The sequence below is a fragment of the Schistocerca americana genome, chromosome 1 (assembly GCF_021461395.2).
Source record: "Schistocerca americana isolate TAMUIC-IGC-003095 chromosome 1, iqSchAmer2.1, whole genome shotgun sequence".
In the NCBI taxonomy this organism is placed as follows: domain Eukaryota; kingdom Metazoa; phylum Arthropoda; class Insecta; order Orthoptera; family Acrididae; genus Schistocerca; species Schistocerca americana.
Window position 1 is genome coordinate 1,033,672,268 of NC_060119.1, and position 16,935 is coordinate 1,033,689,202.

A 16,935-nucleotide genomic window follows, 5' to 3' on the forward strand; every position below is an offset into this window, starting at 1 on the left:
TGCCAAAAAAAAGAATTCGCATTATACAAGATGTGGACTTCACGTCCGTTCGGCCTTGGACAAACTGGTAGTACCATTTCAGTACGGCTTGACGCGACATTGCATCTGGTCCACATACCGCCACAATTTGATGGTGAATGTATGCAGTTTAAACGTTTAGCCCACAAGAATCCTGCTGTCCCGTGTACTTCAACATTGGAGTATCTTACTAGTTGCTACGCCGTTTCAGTCTCATCTGAACCGCAGCACAACTGTCTACAGGAAGCCTGGAACATGTTCACTCTTCTGACAATGCGCCACTCCTGTTTCACAACGATCTTGCTGTGAAATGACATGTGGATGTTTCTTTCCGAATCCCTACGTAGATAAAGGAAAGCAGGGCGTCTACAACGCTTCATTGGGGAACCCTGGATATCACTAGTTCCACTAGATAATTTCCCATCTGTTACTACGAAATGTTGCCTTTTTCTGACCTGAATCTTAAATCCAGTCTCACAACTAAGACGATCCTCAATAGGCTCACATTTTGATTAGAAGCTGCTTACGAAGAACGGATGCCGAGATGTTTCTGCGATTGACGGAGAAAGAAGCATCTCTACTGACACGTTAAAGCCATATCTGACATCTGCTTTTCTGAGTCTGCTGTTTTAATTGGGCCACTCATGTACGCTTCAGGGATCTATCCAAAGCTTCGAAGTTTTAACCCTTTTAATTTTGAAATTCGCGTTTCGAAAGCGGTTCTGGTTCGATACTTGCTGGGCAACTGATAATCAGTTTCTGATTGCGACTGAACAGTCATGTTCATAAACGATGGTTCTTTTCTTCGTCTTACTAACACTATAACGTACCTACTGTGTCGCTACCAACGCCAATAGCACAGAGAATGGCAAATTAGTGAACCTATTTTGCGGAGAAAACGGTAGAGATAACTTTTTTTTATTTAAGTGTAATTACCGGGCCGCCCGAAACAGGCCAGATTTATGTCTAAAACACAAGAGGACGATCGATACTGGTAGTGTTAGCTTCGTGGTACATCTCAGCTCTCATTTGTTTCCCTGACAATCAGACATGATTGGCTCTTAACAGAAACTCTCAGAACATGAAGCGAATTAATTTCCAGAAAGTATCGACATTTCTAGTTCAGTTTAGACTTTACTGATATTAAAAAATGCCTTGATGCCCATTTTTGTTTAAGTTTCAAGCCCAAGCTACTATGCTGAGTCGCAGAATACTTCTTGCCTGCAAGTGACGGCTGTCCGCCCATCTTCTCGCAGACCCTGCAATGACTCTGATGTACTCTGCCGTGCCCCCCCCCCCCCGCAGAAAAATCACTAGTTACACCCAGCCACCACAACATCCTTCCACCACTCTGCCTCGCACGCCTCATCTCATTCGCATCTACAAGGGAGAGCAATTTGCCACGGCATCCCTGAAATTTACAAGTCTTGTTCTGCATTTCGCTTATAGCTGTTCACATGCTGCCGGCTGCGGATGGGAACAGCGAACAGGGAGGACTCATTGTCATTCTTAAACTGTCAGATTTCGCAGCAAGACTGGTCGGTTATCGATCCAAGACACGATTTGTATCCGCATGAAGCTAGGCGTTCATGTTAACGAAGCTTTACATCGTTAAGTAGACTTTAGTGACAATATCTAGTGGGAACTCATTCGTCTACCGCGTAATTAGTAGGAATATTTTCAGTCCAATTCTGATCTCATATCTTGCAGAGAAACTGTATAGAACTACTGTCTAAAATATCTTACCATTACAATTTTCTTTTATCTTCAGGAAATTAGTTATATGCAAATGATGTACGACATCCACTCGTTTCTTCTATATCTCAAGACGAAAACTATTATATCTCACAGGAAGATCATTGTTTACTACTTGATTCACCAAGCAATATTAAGATACTGCAACAGTGGAGATTCATATTATCGCATTTAATAGTTCTTTAGAGGGTCCACTAGATTTCAGAAGTTCAAATCAAATAGCAACGTGACAATGACAAAGTAAAAGCAGCTTTGTGCGAGATTCCATGCTCTTACACGTCATTACCACCTTACGCAGTTACAATTTACGTAATCCTGTTTCACTGGTCGTGCCAGTTGAAAACAGCAATTATGACAACAGTAGTGTGTCACCTTCACCTCGAGTGGTCCTGCCACCCGATAGAAATGACTCATGCTGTCTGAACGACCGACCGTGTTTCTGTACACAGTTTCACCCAGCGACGCTAAATAGCGGCAACCCTGGCTTCACAAGGACTCTTCAGACCGAACGGCATTCCAGCCGCGCTGAATCATGCTTGCAGTTATGCCTTCGTGGGTGGGAAACGTCGCAACACTTTCCTTATGTAAGTCACCTATTATTTACTCAACTGCTGCCAAACTAATAACTATCGTTTATTTCGCCTCGTTGTACAAGGTACGCCGTCTATTTATGAAAACTAAGAAGACAAACTTGACAACATAAGCTATCCTCTCAAAGATGTTGGAAAGTTCATTTCACCCTACATTTTAATCTTAGATTTAGTAAATTTCAAACGTACCGACACAGTGTTTTCATAGAGATTTGTGTCTTTATCCATTTCTGTAGCTGAAGAGCCCGTTACTATACAAATTTAGAAAATATCAGTGCTTTCCCTGATTTCCCAGAATTTCTGTCTGTAGCCGAGGTAATGCCGTCTCTGTATTTCTACTGCTACCCTAGCTGTTATCTTTATGCGCATCGAGTGCAGATCTGATTTAGTCATTATCTGGATGCCAACCAAACTCCGTGACCAGTTTGGTTAGATTCCTCATTGCAAGAAATGTCTGTTCTCGATAACGAGAAGATGGCACACATCGGAAATGGAGAGATAAACTTCTGGTTACTTTCATATTGTTGTCTGTTCTGGAGACTTACGCCTTCACATTAGCACAGCTATTTTCTGATAGTTTTCATGAAATTGATACGCGATTTGTGTGCAGATTTAATTATTCGGAGCTTATCAACCGACGTAGTTCCAAAATATTCCAAATCACATACTCATCCAGAGCTTTTTAAAATTCTAAGTAAAGTCGCATACAGAACGCATAACGTTCACGCTAGCTAATTATAGTGCAAAACGAAATACCAACGAAAAACATTTTAAAGACCAGTCACTGATTTTCAAATGTGTCATTTGAAACAGAACCTTGTGTTTCTACGGAAAGAGTATTCCTAGTCGTCCAGATAAGAAATAAAACAATAGATCTATTTTCTATTTCATCAGACTGCCAATATTTTAATTTATGGAATATTACAGGTGCAACACCGGCTTAAATAGATATACGCCTATTCTTCGGAAGCCACCTTAGCTGCATGTGTTGGTCATCTTGAATATGGGATAACGGTCGGTACTATATTTACCAGAGAAAAATGACGAACCCGTCAAACGTTTTCAGAAGTTATGTTATTTACATGACCAGTTTATGCATCTCAATGGCTGCGCGTGGTAGCCGCACGGTCTACGACGCCTTGTCACGGTCCGTGCGGCTCTCCCCGTCGGAGGTTAGAGTCCCCCGTCTTGTGCGTGTGCGTCGTCCATAGCGTAAGCTAGTTTAAGTTATGTTAAGTGTGTAGGCTTAGGGACCGATTAGCTCAGCAATTTGGTCCCATAAGACCTTACCGCAAATTTCAAGTTTGCATTTCCAGGTCCTACGCACTCTATTTATAAAGAATCAGATACATCGATGTATGCATAACCGGAGCCATCAATACCTCGATTCCGTGAAATTGTAGATTGCATATTACGAAAACTTAACAATAGTGGCTTGAGTCTTCGAAGTACACACGCCACAAAATATTCACGGAATCGAGATATTGATGGCTCTGGTTATGCATGCATGGATGATCTGATTCTTTATACATGGAGTGAGTAAAGGCATTAATGAGATGCCGAGACTGGCCGTGTAAATACAATAACTTCTGAAAACATACGGTTGTTTCATGATTTTTTTTGGTTAAAAAACTCAGATGTAGGCGGAGAGTACGTCGACATCCACTACTATTTCTCCATTATCTATTCCACTCGACGATTATGCTCGAGAGCTATTGGCGACAGTCTGCAAGAGCTCGAATTGCACCGATTTCGCTGACGTTTTAATTTCGTGACGCGAGAAGATGTAATCTGTAGTCCGACTCTCAAGTGCTTTTTTTACTGAAGTTTTATGTCTTCTTTCTACTTTAGATAGCGCTGGGCGCACATTCTGAGAATTTTTCGGACGTACTATTCATTGATCGCCAGTAACGTAATGGAACAATAATGGATACTTGCAGCCATTTATACGCAATATTCACATTTATGGTGAGAACTGCCAGTCCCTGTTCTAAATGTATATTATCTTGAAGTTTTCCTGCATTTCGTTACAATTTTCTGGTGATGCGAGAACAGCGTCCGCCGAGAGACAGAGTTTCCGCCTTTATCTACCGCTCATATGATAGCCCAAGACAATCACTACCTGCTTAATAACATGTTGCTCTACCTCTGGATCAATACAGCAGCGACTCTGCATGGCATGGGTCCGCCAAGTTCTTGGTAGGTTTCCAGATAAATATGGCACCAGGCATATACGCACGGATCAACCATTTTCACGCAAGTTACGAGCCAATGGTTTGTGGTCGTGTTGCTGACTCGATCCCAAGGACTAAATGTTGGGTTTAACGACCCGTCGACATCGAGGTTAAGACAGGGAGCACAAGCTCGGATTAAGTAAAGGATGGGGAAGGAAATTGCACGTGCTCTTTCAAAAGAACCATCCCGGTATTTGCCTGGAGCGATTTAGGGAACTGGCGGAAAACCTAAATCTGGATGGCCGAACGCGGGTTTGAATTGTCGTCCTCCCGAATGCGAGTCCAGTGTGCTAACTGCGGCACCTCACTGGCTGCCGATCGCGTCCCAGACGTGTTCCATCGTCTTCAGATCAGAGGAAATCTATTTCAAAGATATCAACGGTAGTTTACCGTCATACCCCTCAAATAACACGATTCTGGCCTTGTTCTAGGGAAAGTTATCCTGCTGGAACGAAGACATTAAGAATGGAGGGAAACAAGTGATCCGCAATAACGGTTACGTAGTCCGTTTCTGCCATAATGTCTTCGATTACCACTGCAGGTCCCACGAAGGCCCAACGTAATTGTTCCGAATAGCATAATACTGTTCAAACAAATTTCGGGCTTGCAGCCGGTCGTCGTTCAATACTTCGCACGATATTTCAACTGGGTACCTGCCAGTCATCTTCAGGTGAGCCGTCGCAGACTGGCGAAAACGTCCTCCGTTCCGCAGTATATAGCGTACTGTAACTATTCTGCGCATGCGTCGAAAGCTTGATAGTTGCATCACACTGCCCGCCGGCAGCGCCCTCGCTGGTGGAATAGCGGAACTCAGTCGCCCTCTGCGTTGCTGTTTGCCACGGCCGTCGGCGCACTCTGTCGTCTTCGATTTGAGCAAATCGTGGAGATGGTGGGATTCCATGCACTGTCCAGCTGGTAGCCGCTGTCACCGTTTAACAGATTTTCCGCTAGTCTTATTTCTACGGATTCTTTAATAATGGAGTCCCAGAAAGACGATGCTGTGGACAAAATCATTGTTTTGTCGTACAGCATTGAATGTCCAGTAGAAATACAATGTTCAGCAATAGCGGACTTGCTTGGCTGCAAAAGGCGGGTGGTAACGATGTTCAGTGCAGCGTTCTTTCACGGTGCGTGTGGTTTGACCTATGTAAGCCATACCACATTGGCACGGTATCTTGTAAATTCCGGCCTTTCGTAGTAACAGATTGTCCTTAACTGAACCCGCAAGGTCCGCAATCTTCGATGGTGGGCGGAAAACCACTTTTACCTGAAATTTTCGGAGGATTCTTGCTATTTTAAACGAAGTGTTGCCAACGAAAGGAAGAAAAGCTAAAGATTGTTCCTGCATGTTCTCTTATTCACTTCCTGCTTCTTAGTTTTAACTGTTAGTGCCCTGTTAATCTGCCGGATGGAATACCCATTTTCGCTGAATACTGTCTTTAGATAGGCGAGTTCTTGAGGTAAGCTGTCTAGACCTGAAACAGTATGAGCTCTATGAACAAGTGTTTCACAGCATAATACTGTCGCCGCCGCCACCCCCCCCCCCCCCCAACGGATGGTGTAACAAGAAACAACAGGGGTAGAATTATCAACAATCCAGCTCCAGCCTCTATGATCCTGTGCCCACTGCGATCGGTACTGATGTTTGAGTCAACATAAGCCGTCTGTTGGAGAGCCCCTTGTTCAACAATGTGCGCTGGAAGGTGTGCTCCGAAAAGCTTGTGCCTGCTCAGCACTGTATGCTGTCGTCCGATCTGCCACAGATCGCCGGGTATCCCGCTTTCCAAAGTAGACAAGCCTCCGATCTCAACATTTTGTGACGAGGCGTGGACGTTCTAAAACTTGTCACCTATTCGTAGGCTCAAGGTCCGATCACTTTCCGTAGACGCTCAAAACAGTAGCACGCGAAAAGCTGACCGATTTCGTTGTTTCCGAGATGCTAGTTGCCAGGCATCGAGCCATAATACGCCCTTTGTCAGAGTCTTACGTCAGTTATGACATTTGCGGCCCGTATCGTCGCTAGAATGATTTCTCATTCCTCTCTGCTCCTCTTGTGTACTTTCCTTACGGTATCAAATGCTCCGGCCGCCATTAAGCAGTATTCAGTCGTGCGACCAACAGCGTTTTGACTTACCAATGTTTATCGATAATAGTAATTGCTCCATTACACTCCCTTTTTGTTATGTTCCATCTTGCGTGGCTGAATGTGAAATTGGGAGAACTATGAAATAGTTCTGCTCGTAGTCACTTCAGTTAAGGTGGTCCGCTGGCAATCGAGCGGGAAGCGTTGCTACCGAGAAATGCTGTCGCCACAGCCGCGCTGAGTCGATCGCCGAGGGCCCAGTAACCAGAAAAACCGAGGTTCCGCTTGCGGCAGTCCGTTGCAAGAACTGCACTTCGGCTGAGCCCATAGACGTGGGCCCCACAGAGGCGCGGATATGTCTGTGGGCGGTGCGTCAGCACATTCTGAAGCTCGGCTGACGACACTGCCACAGTACGGCTAGGGGACCACTCACCAGCTGACGGGACAGATTCGTCCTGACTTTCCTTATACCGAGAGGGTAAGGTAAGAGTGCCATGACGTAGGTGTATTTCGAGAATACAGCTTTATGCACGTACACTCTTATCAAGAACCACGCAATTAAAACTAAAATGACAAGTTTGTTTTCAGGGTTCAGTTGTGCAATCAGCAATATTACTTACTAGCACCGAATACCGTTTTCAGTTATCTGGTCATGTTTATTTTATGTTACTATGGAGACACGATACCGGCTTATAGTCAGGAGGCTTCAGAATGTTCTCTTTTCGACGATAGCAGTAAAAATCACGCACTGCATCTGGCCAGTGACGGAACATCTCCCACGGCTCTAGGGATAGTACCAATCTAGTCTAAAAATCAGGCATCAAGGAAGGGAAAGTCTGAACCCTGATGTCCTCCGAGTACTACTGCTATCCATTCCCGCCCAGACGATATGCCCCTACAAGTTCATATGTTTGGGAGGAGTCCACACTGACAAGTTTTTCTGAAACCATGGGTCATTTAATCCGTATGATTTTCGTGGTATTGAAACTGATGTCAAATTTTATTTTCGGTTTGATATTTCAAGTCATGGGTTGCCTTACGACGATATAGCTGTAGACATACGTCCGCCTTCAACTACATAGCGTTCATCTTGTAGAATCAGTACCTAACTGTTTTGAAACGCTCACAGTGAAAGAAATTTCATCAATATGAAAGAGTGTATAGCGACACCCAGTGTGGCTGACCATTCGTGCGCCAATTCTCCAAATAGTGTACTGAAGCCGGTATACAGCTCCAGAGGCATTTACTGCTTAACGCCACCTGCTCTTATTTTAATATCACCGCCTCCAAAGGGGACAATTTTTCTTCCATTTAGGCTGGTTGTTTAGGTGATTATCATTTTCAGAGTGTGTCAAGTTTTGCTATTAGAGAAACAAGCTACCACTTTCAAATTTCACACTGAAGGAGAAAGACTGTGACAAACGCAGACACTTGGTTCTGCGACGTGATGGTTTTTAGACACTGGTTTAATTCGAAAGGGCCGCAATTCGAATCGCAGTCCGACTTTATGTATTCCATGGCTTCTTTAAACACGTATGGCACATTATGAGATGCTTCCTTTCAAAAGGACACGATTTCCGTTCCCGTCCTTTCCCAGCTTGAGCCTTTACTACTACCACAATGACCTTCATGCCGACGGAGCGTGAAACGTCGATCATTCTTACTTCAGTATGGTGTGAACATTTTTGCATCAAGCTACTTCGACATCGAACGAACAGAACGGACGTTTAACACTAAGCATCCTCATTCCTCCTAACTTTATCACTGCGACAGGCTCCACGCAATTCCTGGAGCATATACTTAGAGCTCATGCTGTCTGGTGCTCGTTTACTTCCATTTGGAGTTTCCTAGCATAGCGAAAGAAGTCTGCCGACAAACCACATTTAAGTGCTTTGTGGATATGTTATGCAGTATTTGGTTAAAACGATGTACTAGTCCTTTACCACCAGGTAACAAAATTTTTATGTCGCACTTTCAAGTTGGCATCATTTCACTATGGGCGTATAGTGCCATCTCTTTACAATTCAGCAATGTTTAAGTACTTCTGCTTAACATTCAAATGACGAATGAATGGCTCGCTTAAATGTAAAACATTGAAATCTACCCGAGACGAAAATAGTGAATGCTTTACCGAAGGCAGCAATTAGAAATATGAGCGCAATGACAAGGGTAAGGTGTTTGTTGCTTTGCGTTGTCCACTCGCATACTTTAGTTACCAACTATCCTTAGATGAAGACAAAACTGACTGCGCCGTAACACGGAATTCCTGCTTGAGTTGACAGTTTGCCCTAATGAAGACTAAACTGCTCGACCTTGGCTGGGGTTCGGCTGCAGCCGGAGTACAATTGGTTCTGAAGACAGCGGGCAATTGTGGCCGATGCGGGAGTTGGCTCGTCGTTCACATCTCTGAAGTGGAAGAGGCCAGACGGAGAATTCCACTTCTGCGTTATCGCGACTAGGTTCCAGACAGTCGTCCCGTTATCGATGTTTGTCCGCCACCTGCGTACTTAAGACCGAGATCTCATCTGCGCTGATAATTGCGTTGTGTAACTGCCAGTTTTGCTTTCTGTATGGCAGTGCCACCTATATTCCATCTCGGAATTACGACCGCCGTTTACTCGTTTCACGTGTAGAAGTCGCCAGTGCGGCGGCGTCGTTGAATGCCTGCAGCGTCCATGAACGATGGCATGCGAATCGTAAAACTAACCGCTGTCTTCCCAGTCGGTAACGAGTCGTGCACCTGTCCGACCGGACACATCGTTAATGCGGGAGAACAGCGTCGGCACTATGAAGTTATTGTTCATCTTCCACAACCTGAAAGACTTCCCTATTCTCCTGTTTGCGTTGTCTCGCGTTAAGACCTGTACGCTGGACGTATAAGTTACTGTAAAGTTACTAGTTTTTCGCAACTGCCAAAACGCGGTATTACTCTTCCAGGCTTTTACGCATCGAAATTGCTGAAAATGCTTTTACAGGCAACTCACGACAGTTATCAATAAAGTTTTTGATCTTTTCCCACTATATATGCCGGTAGCACAAACTATTTCACCAGACAACCAAAGAGGTCAACACGCTTTCAGTGATGGCATTTACCCCTATGATACAAGTAATGTTTTATCAATTCGTATGTAACCTGGCGAATATTGAGCTGATCACTTTTTTAAACTCTAAAACTAGCGCTACTTTTACACCCATGAAGTTTGCATGTGTCATCAAGGACCTACAACTAATAAAGTAGAATAGTGTTCATACAATGCAGGCTTTGGTGGTCGGTATTTATATCCGTTATTACAGTTTTTTGCGTGTCAGGCCGTCGTCTAGGCATCTTTGCCTAACGTTTCGTTGTCTTCTGCGGGCGAAATCGTTGAAGGCTATAAACACGTAGTCAGTTAACTTCCAAACTTAAGCTTGTCTAGCTGCTTACGGCTAACTAGGGACGTCTTTGCAGGCTGAGGGTGTTGCCTCAATAGGTGACCAAACTGTAGACCACATCCTAATGTGCATAAAACCAGCGTCACTAAGGACAAAACAATGTTCATCTGGTTACTGTAAACCAGAGAAATTACATAGGTATTTACGAGACCATTCAGTAATGTTACAAATAAATGAATTAGCCTTATAAAGTCTGCCTGTTTCCCGAACTACGAATAAATCCGTATCGATATGTGCATCAATTACATTACGTGAATTACGTCTATGTGACAAGTGCAGATGTTTGGTTTATGTTGCGATCAATTGTGCGGTCATCAGCGCCCGTGCAAAGTCCCAATTTTTTTACACAGTCCAAGTTTTTCCACAGTCCAATTTAGCCACTGACACAAATGACGATGAAATAACACAAACGCCCAGTCCCCGGGAGAAGAAAATTCCAACACGGTCGGGAATCGAACCCGGAACCCCGTGATCCAGAGGCAGCAACGCTAGCCACTACACCACGAGCCGCGGACAAGTGCAGAAAAACCACAAATCATAGATCTGGAGTGCAGTCCTCGAGCAATCAGATTTTTTCTGTGTATAGTTCTTTCAGTCCGGCATTGATGTTTTTAATGCGGAAAACGCTAGATTGTTCCATGAGTAGAAGACCACGTGAAACTGCAGATCCTCCCATAGGATGGATAAATTTTAAAGGTCGGAGAAAGACAAGCGTGTGATTCGTTCAATAGAACAATGGCCAAAAAAGTACTGCGTGGTAACGGTTTGAAGACAGCTTTATATTTACAAGTTTAGATAAGAAGCCTTAACGGTATGCAGTTCACCGTTCGTAGGACCAAGAAACTGCCCGAATAGCAACCATTTCCCTAAATCTTTGTTGGCTTGTCAGAAGCCTTTACTATCCGTAACTGATAGTGTCGCTTTGGTCAATTTAGTCAATTACCTACAGTGTTCTGGACGTTCATAAATGTTGGTCTAAAGATTAGACTTTCAGCTGAGTAATTACTGAAGACAACGCACATGTACAGCATTCTGGGAATACAGTTTGATGTTGGGCCTGCAACCAACCCGCTTCCAATAGTATGTACCTCTGGAGTATACTCTGTGGTTCTACGATATCTAATGAACGTCTTTGGATACGATGGATATAGTGATTTAATGTCAAAAGGCCCCTACACGGGCACCAACTTATCGGTCAATCTACTGACCAATTTCGTTATAGCCTAATGTTCCACCTGACCGACTCAGTGGTTAGTGCGCCGTACTGTTGTGATTTACCGTAAGTTTATTTTGTTCTACGAAATGTCTTAGTCTTACACAGAACTGTTTTAGAGATAACAAGGTCAAAAAGCCAGGAGAAAGTTGTGGGCAAAGAAGTGGCTAATGCTAGGAAAGGAATGTACCCCTGCTCTGTTACTGAAGTAGCGGGAGCCAGTGATTTTTCGTAGTTATCTAAGAATGGACGAATCGTGCATTTCGGCGCTGCTGAATATCAAACAATTCTTAACGAAAAAGAAATCTTGAGAGAGTTTGTATGTTGCGAGGAGAGGCTGAGCTGCATTATGATTTCTAGCCAGTGGCAGAAGTTAAGAGGACCTCAGATTCAGTGCTGTTGCATTTCCACAATTATCAAAATTGTTCCTGAAAAAACGTGATTTATAGTTTACTACAAAAATACGTCATGGTAAAGGAAAATAAGAGACGTTCATGTAAACGTTATGTACGTAGCATAAAATATGGGCAGTATATTTAAGAAACATTTCAGTTCGTAGGAGTACTCATTTTAGCGGCGTATATGTAATAAATGATAGATAAGAAGTGAATCTCTTAGCAACTGTCAGAAACGGGGAAAAAATAGCTCTTCATAGCAGATGGCTTTGATAGGATAGTCTATAATGCTTACAACAGTGAAGCAACTATTTTACGAATTAACTTCCACTCAATGTCGATATTTCGGCTTCTAGATTTCCTGATGTGCATCAGAAAAAACCTAGAAACAGAAATACGGGAGGTAGACGGACTTTATTTGCCATACGAAACCTTTGTTTCGTTTTTATATTTCTTCAGAAACTCAAAATTTCATCCGCCTCGCACCGTTACGTATAAGCATCTAATGCCGCGCGCAGTAACTTAAGAACTTTTGTTGGGCGGACGGCACTACACACGGCACAGTTTGGGTGGTCCTATCGACCGACGTCTTCAATTGTTGCAATTAAGGCTCTGAGTCACAGAAAATCGGTGTTTGGTCCTTGCCAATGGACTGAGTTGTTGCCCTGCGTTGTTGACCCGTGTCGAGATAAACAGTTTGACTCCTTGCAGAGAGCAGTAGTCAGTATGTCGAACCCCGCCCCTCAAGCTGTTTTTCTCTTAAGAGCCGCGAGATTACACCTGGCGAATGCTGATCGCGCCCAGCTGTGGCGCTGGAGGGTGGACCCGCCCAACGGCTCTGAGGAGCCACGTGGCGGCCAGGTGTGGCTCGCCTTACGAGCGCCTGCGCCACGGGCATACAAAACGGGCTGCGCCAGTCGCCTCTTCCAAAGGCCCCTCCGAACAGGCAGCAGGTGTGACGCGACGTGAAGTGACGCACGCTCCAAGCCTTTTGAGCGCTCCCCGCTCCATACGTGCCCTATTTGCACAACTTCCTCGCCACAGCTGGCTGTTCTTTCCCGCACCCGAACTCGCATATGTGCGCGCGTAAATCTGACAAGTGAACTGCACTGCTGTTCCCACTTTCCAGAACATGGTATGCTCCCTCCAACCTGTAGGCTGCTGAAGTGACCACTTTATCAGTGCAGAGTTCACGTATTCACTGTTCGATACACATAACGACATCAAGGCAAATTTAATTTTTTTGAAAAATTTTTCCCCAGACCGAAAGTTAGTTTGAGCATCTTAGTGGCATACTAGGCGTAGTACCACTGCTCTTGCCTTCCCCCGAACTATGAACGTACGCAACCAGTTATAGAGAACCTTGCAGTCTAAAATGGATTCCGAGGCGTGGAACAACTAAGTATCGCTGATATACAATCGATCTCAGAAGTGTGGAAGCTACACGCGCGCTTCCATTCGCCGCTATTGCAAGAGGAAGACGTTCAGATAACGGTAAGTACATAGGCTTGTCGGGTAGGTACGTAGAAGGGGCACCACACACTACTCAAATAAGGACACATTAGGATTTAGTTTGTCCTTTGCAGAGCGGTAAGTCTTTCTAGGCAGAAACTTCGAAAACCACTCTGCAACACTTACTAGACGGTAACTGGAAACATTAACATCCTTCCTGTTGCAGAGGAGGGAAAGGAACCATGAAGAAAAAACTTCAAGATTAGGGCTTTATGTGCCGTCATATAGTCCATTAGAGGCATATGACTAGCTCAGATTGGGGAACAAATCCGTTCATTCAATTTCAAGTAGACCATTCCATTGTTCACCGTGAGCTATAAAGAAAACTCGTGAAAGAGCCCAGTTTCATACCACTCCGTCACATTCACTGATACAGAGACTACAATAATAGTTATCAGCAGACCTCGACAGGCAATGTAAATGCGTAGTTCATCAAACCTCGTACTATTACATTGAGAAACTATTTCCGTTCACTAGGTCAGAACGCTAAAAGAGTTATGGTGTTCAACAGCTGCAGAATATCTGCAATACATCACGTATTACCGTGAATCAATTTTGACTATTTCTACCATTTTTTTAAAACCACTGTTCCTTACACCGCAAGAGGAAAACCGTCTTTCATCTTATCCCCTAACACTCTCCATAACATTTCTTGTTATCACCGAACTTCAAATGGAAAAGCCTGGTATTTTTTCAGCGCTTTTATTGCAGAACTTAATGCTGCACTGCGTCTCTGTTGCAATAGATTTAGCATAACTGAACTAAATGGTCCAGCTTCGATCAGTCAAAGTTCATTTCTGGAACTTTGTAGGGATAAGAACTGTTTCAACTAACTAGCATGCACGTTGCATGATACTCGTATTATCGCTACGATAAGGCTATGTTCGAAAGTAACTGTCGCTGGTTTTGTCACCATTCTATTCTGACGACGTATTCAAAACTCAGAAAAATATTCTGAAGGGCATCTCCGAATTCTAGCTTTAAGAAATCGATGAAGCTATTTGAACAAGGTACATTTTTTAGAATCGTTCTATGTGACACCGAAGTAAAGTCTTATTAACAACCAAAACAAAGTCGGAAAAATATGTAAAAACGCTCTACACTTGGGCTTCGACTATGACGAGATAAGTACAACAGTTTCTTAACGGACATAATTTTTTATTGGATTACAGCTTCCTCAAAGTCTAAGAAACTTTCTTAACTACAGTCGGAACTTGAGTTTCAAGCAATCCTTATTTACATAGAAATCTATGCAGTCTGCACACCATTTAACAGTTTCGCAAAACACGACTCGTTTCCACTGAATTTTTATTTGATTTTAGAGAAGACCCGACAATTTTAGTGCCACGAGCGGTATTCACATCGGGACGTGGCCGTGTCCCTTTACCGCAGCGACCACGCACAGATACAGGTAATTCACAAGGTCGCGGCACAGTAGGCAGATGCGCGCACTCGAGGTCGCGTCCCAGCGGACACACCTCCGGAAGACGGCGTTATCAGAAGAGGGAGCACTATCTGCGTGTGCGTCAGCTCACCTGGTTGCTGGTCACGACAGGTACACTCTACTCCGGGTGGGTGTCTTCTCGTGTCTTGCGTCGCGGCAGGCCCGTTGCTGTCGAGTGAGGACTGCCGGGGGGATCAGCGCCGGATAGTTCTAACCCCGCTGTGACGTAACGTTCGCGCCGACCAATCGCGCCGCGCCGCGGCAGCGCGCAAGAAGCGCCCAAAAGCCGCAGCGCCCGCCCTAAAACTAGGCAGCGAGCCCGGATGGCGCGCCTGCCTTCGAATTGCCAATTAAAACAATTGGGATGCTTTCTTGGCGGGAATACCGCAGTCCTTGCAGCGTCCGCCCCGTCCAACTGAAAAATACGTCCGCAACGGGGATGCAAGTTCGGGCATTGACCCACGGCCATTACGCAAATTACGGGGCTTGCCACCTCACATTATCTTCAATCTGCTGTGTAATTCATTCAGAACTTTTATTTACGGATCTCAGTTACGGAGATGAATCAGTACAGCGTTTCCCGAGTATCGAAAGTCGCTGAAGACACCATATACCACGTCTCAACAAGGAGAGTCGTTCTTTGAACGCTGTTTTAAGATTTCGTCCAGAGTAGCTTCAAGTACCCCGATAAAATATTTCTTAAAAAACAATATTATATATTCAGTAAATCCAATGCAAGATGGCGTTTCAGATAACTTGCCGACCGTACATTGCAGCGTTGTTACAAAGATTATACAGGATGATTCAAAAGTCGTGTCATAGGTCAACGTCCCATTTCAGCGATGTGACAGGAACGATTATCCAAAGCAAAAATTATCAAGTAAACAAGGGCTCTAAAACGCATACTTTAAGAGATTTTTGCACGAATACTTTCTGCTGAAATGACAATATTTCTTTGCAATGTATTTTGACGCTCAGATAGCAACACATACGTCTAATAAGTTGTTATATCCAGCGCTAACTTTTATCCTGTTTAACCACTTCTTTTAAATTTAACTAATGTGATGTACTGAAGATCTGAAAGTGTTTCATAGAAAAAGCTTCAAGAAAGTACTTTAAAGTGTGCAGAATCCGAAACTGTACAACAGCAAGAACATAAATTTAACAGTTGCATGCAGCCTAAAATCATTCAAAAATTTCATAGCGATTGAATCCAGGTTCAATGGAAGACATAGTGAACCATTGGACCTACAAAAAGTCTTCGCAATAAATCAGCGAATGCTTTCAAACAACCTTTAAGTGGAAGAAAGCATTATGATATTCTTCGCGTTCGATATAACTAAACCCAAAATTAACGTTCCTAATATCATTTTTACAGATTTAAGATTGATATCTGCAAGGAAATGACGGCGGGAAATAATTTACTTATAAACGGTCTAATTGCTTTTCGTCAGCTTGTTGTATGGATGACTCATGATAACAGAAAAACTACATCAGCTCTATGGTTTACCGTTTTCCTCGTTCGGAACTGGCGCGTTTGAAACGACGTTGAATTCTTCCTGAAGACTACCTAGATAACGTGTTGCGCAATGCTGTTTCGCCACTCGATATTATCTTATCACTCCAAAGAACAGAATAAATGTATTAAAACGTTTAACATCAAGTGTAATCGAAGGTGACTCATTGATCGTACAAACGTTATGTAAAACATGGTCTTAGTGGTTTCAGTGTATCAGGAAAGCTTACCTCTTGATAGTCTCGAGCTTTCAACGAAAATTTCTAAACGGTACGAAATTCAGCTTTCATACTTCAAGCTCAGATGCAGTGACAGTGCGTTCTCTTTGAGCCAGTTATCGAAATACTCTACTGCAAGACGTTACCCTATTTCAGTAGTTCATTGGTATCACGCGTACAGTATAACAACTTTCACTATTTTCTCTTCATTTCGTTTCACGATTTCAGAAAGAAACGCCGAAAATTTCTGAAAAACCTCAGCTATCTCATTTTGACTATCAAATACGTCATTCTAAGCATTAAGAGGATGTCCTTGGAAGTGCCTGCACATTCATTTAGCTTGGTGCAGTAATAATAAACATGAATGGAACTCCAACTAAATGTTCGATATTTAGTAAGAATAATTTAAGAGAAATGGAGACAGTGCAGAAACTCCAGCAATGACCCAATTTCTTTTTGAGAACAAGCGCTCCGTAAATGCCTTAGCTTGCCTGGTTTGTCCCGTGGACTGAGGTTCATAACACC

At 43.7% G+C, this 16,935-nt stretch overlaps 1 protein-coding gene across 1 annotated transcript in view; it reads right to left on the minus strand.

Moving 5' to 3' along the window:
• LOC124616728 (arginine kinase) overlaps positions 1-14,916 on the minus strand; it is a 37,605-nt gene extending 22,689 nt beyond the window's left edge. Inside the window, exon 1 of the mRNA XM_047145095.1 lies at positions 14,768-14,916. The gene's annotated coding sequence lies outside the window, so the exon portion shown is untranslated. The remainder of the gene's footprint in view (positions 1-14,767) is intronic.
• Positions 14,917-16,935: the final 2,019 nt, after the last annotated feature.